We start from the raw sequence: 4020 nt of genomic DNA on the forward strand, positions 1-4020 counted from the left end.
TTATATCAATCATTAGTAATGATAAACAAGGGTTCTCAAATTGACATAAACCTTCTTCTGCAGCACTAAAGATTCAACTGTACAACCAGTTTGTACAATGTGGGCAACTCAACAGTCTAGTAGCCGTTCTGAGGACTTCTGTAGATTGAATCTTCTTTCCTGGTGTACATAGATCAAAGCTGTTTTAAGCAATATTTAGTTATCCTTTGAAACCTGACATAAGCCGAACGGAGCATCAAAAAATCTATCATCATGGGGACCCTTAATTGGACAGCCAAGAAAGAGACGGTTAGATAAAGAACATCTTCCGAAGAAACTAGAACCGAATATTGAGACATTGGTGGCCGTTACATGTGCACGTGCCTGGCAGCCTTTTTATAATTAGCAGGATAAGAGAATAAGAGAATGATTTTAAACTTTCAGCCGAATGTTGTTTCTCCGCGCCAGTCTCATAACCAATTCCATGCTTCACACATTTCAGAATTTACTATGTGTTAACTTTACCGGTCATTCGCATTATTGGTGTGAAATACCCACCCGATAGACCCACCCGTTTGAGTGATTTAGTGAACCGCCACTAGAACTGTCGTCTTTTGCTGTTAACATGTTGTGTTTGTGAAATCAAGTATAAAGTGTAACTCGATATGTGAGTGCTGTTTACCTAGCACATGTACAGTATATGTATGTTCAAGAGTAATACGAGCTGCTTATGATATGTCGCGAGTGCCATCAGCGTACAAGAGCGCAGAAGCTTTTCGTTACATAACGAGACGAAAACAATGGCAATGATGGAGATAGAGAAAGAATTGCTTAGGCGGAGAAATATATGTTACACAGACCTATTTTCCTGCTATTACCAGGCCTATCCTCCTGCTACTTAATGATTGCAATTAGAACCTATTATTATAAAGACCTCGGTAGAAGCGAATTGCTCTGGGAGACTATAATCTTCAAACGGATGTTGGAAGGTATGATTGATCCTGAATGTCCCATTTTTCTCAAACAAAGCCGTGTGTCAGATAAGCGTCGCAATCCTAAAATATTATTTCCTGTGCCGAGATAAGAAAACTCCACTTAAGCAATTTTCGAGCCGTGTATCATTTCAGAACGATAAGCACTCATGTCGCCATCACTCTGACGGCAATGCTGGCGGGCCAGTAACTCTGATCAGTACTGCGCATCTAGTCAGCTCAAATTACTGTGATAATTGAGATATGGGGCACTCCCGTGAGGGTTTGAATTTAGCTGATAGTGGTGGTGGTGGCTTTCCACATAATCAATCTACGAAACATTCCCTTTTCTCAGTAAAATAATTTTAGCATTTTTTTGGTGTAACGAACAATAAACTGGACACTGTAAGAATACTTGACACTGAACAAGACTAATTCCAGAGAGGGGTGAAAGAGGCCCATCACCCTTCACTCAACCGCGACTGGGGCCGGCATCGTTTACCAGATACCTGTGATGCAGTGTTGACGTCACACTTCAGATAAGCCACGTGAGACAAGTCTCACTGGGTCAGTCTAATGAAGAAGACCAAACTCAAAGTGACTGGTCGAAAGCTTTAGGTGAGGACAAAAGTTGGAACAAAAGTTTTAGATTTAAACAGTAAACCGTCGACTACAGTTTAAGATTGTACTCAAGAATGGACCAGTTTCATAAGAACAGTAATCCGGCGCACGACTCACCCCCGACCTCCTGCTATCCCTGTATATTACCTGCAGAACGGATTACCTGTCTATCTGCGCAGCTGAATCTCTGCGTACGTCAAATATTTATTGCTTTATTTCCTTCGCCTATGTGGCAGTAACGAGAAAAATCCTGCTCCGCGCTTCAGTGCAAGGGGGCCTTGAATATAATGACAATGTACAGCAATACATATTGGATAAAATTGCAGGGATGAAGTGGGAATAAGATTTGAGCAAGACAGATGTCTCTCAGTCCTCGGGAGAAATGACCCATCCGGCGGAACCGTGAGGCGTGGTGAGATGTGCCGAGGCGACGCGAACACGGCACGCAGAACAACAACTTCCATCGCCGCGGGACACTGCTGGGGATCTGCGCTAAACGGTGAGAGAGATACTTCGTCCTGGGTAACGCATTACGACAAGCGTTCTGAAGTACGGGAAATGGTTTCATATTTAATAGGTGAATAAACCAACCAACCAACCAATCAATCAATCAATCAATCAATCAATCAATCAATCAATCAATCAACCAATCAATCAATCAATCAATCAATCAATCAATCAATCAATCAATCAATCAATCAATCAAACAACCTACAAGCAAACCAGCCAATCAACTAACCAATCAACCATCCAACCAACCAACCAACCAACCAACCAACCAACCAACCAACCAACCAACCAACCAACCAACCAACCAACAAATCAATCAATCAACCAAACAACCAAACAACCACCGGCCATAGAATGATGCTATCGTGCAATACATCGACAAGGAAACTTATCTATTAACATCTGCCCTACTTTTTCTTAATTAGACTGTAATTTTCAGAAGAGCCCTACGGGTACAAGCCCACTCTTTGATATCAGTCTCTACATCACATGAGAGACAAATTGATATCAAAATCAATCGAAAGGCTTGCGGCACAATTTGGCCCAGCTTGATTGAATGTTACATTGTCTAGACATCGGTTACTGATACGTCCAGTAAAATGAATAATATGTACGATGATAACACAATCATGATACCGTAAATCTAAAATGAAGATCATGCTGTAGACAGAAAACGATGCCGACTTGACATTCACCTTGTTAGCGGGAATGGAATTTGTAAAGATAACCGAATTAATTTCTGGGGCCGATCTATGTACGTTCTTCCCTTGTTGAGGGCGTCGTTTATAACGCTCAAACTCGCACCTTACCTTTCGTCAGACAGGTGTAAAATTTGCTCCTTCACAGTCTGGTAAACGTAAGCAATACTTCAGTACGTCTTCTAATGGTTTTGTCGATACGCGTATAGTACAGAGACTTTGCTTGCAATATCTATAGAGATGGCATCTTTTTACCCTTTTCGTCCACTAACCAACAACATTGCCCTTGAGACATCCACAACAAATGAGTTTGGATACAGATCGTATAGCCTTTATCCGTAAAAATCGATAATCACTGCAACAAAGTTTGTCGTATTAAAGTTATCATAAAACTTTGGGGAAGTTTTTCTCTGTTTGCACACTACTGAGAGCAAGTCAAAAATATACTTCTATATTTCACAGAATACTAAATGAAATGATCAGCATTGACTAGCAATCTCCGAACAAATTCTTCCACGTGACTTGTACTGGCTTAATATAGTTTCTCCAATGCTTGCAAAAGCTAATTCCATACTAGCCACACACTCTTGAATTAGGTAGGTTATCTTTGAATTGTAGTTATGTACCAGTAGATGCATTACTTTGCAGCCTGTACAATTGTTATGCATAAATTAACCGTTACGGCAACTGGTCATCGCTGAAAATTTAGTATCATGTTTTTGTTGTGCCTTGTTCTGAATAGCTGCATTGTGATATCGTCAGGCACATAAGTGAACATTTACGTCCCATTTAACACAGAATACATAACGAGGTTTAACACAAACTGTTGTCAGCGTGACGCCAAACTTGAAAGGGTAACCGTACCCTTGGGCAGAGGAGTGGGCGGAAAGCCAGTACTGAAGGTGGAATGGAATCAGACTTAAAACGATTCCAGCTCTGCTTTACGTATACTTGTCACACTTCAAAGGAAGGAAGCTGTAATCTACTTGTTTGAATTACAGTCACATGTCTCAGCTCGTGATTGTATTTGCAGCACTGATTGCCCGTAAAATGGTTGTTAGAAGTCAAACCATAATCCACCAATGGACCAAAGCTAGTAAGTGGGCGGGCCGAACCGGGACTCCTACGAGGTCTTCGGCCATTTCGTTGTTAATAGCACCTCCGACAAAATTATACATTTCCGAGTCTGTTTGTTGATCTGTCATTTGTTTTGTTGCCAAGGCGATAATGGAGGGATTAGA

The sequence above is a fragment of the Branchiostoma belcheri genome, unplaced genomic scaffold (genome assembly GCF_001625305.1).
Source record: "Branchiostoma belcheri isolate BF01 breed outbred unplaced genomic scaffold, Haploidv18h27 scaffold11, whole genome shotgun sequence".
NCBI classification, from domain to species: domain Eukaryota; kingdom Metazoa; phylum Chordata; class Leptocardii; order Amphioxiformes; family Branchiostomatidae; genus Branchiostoma; species Branchiostoma belcheri.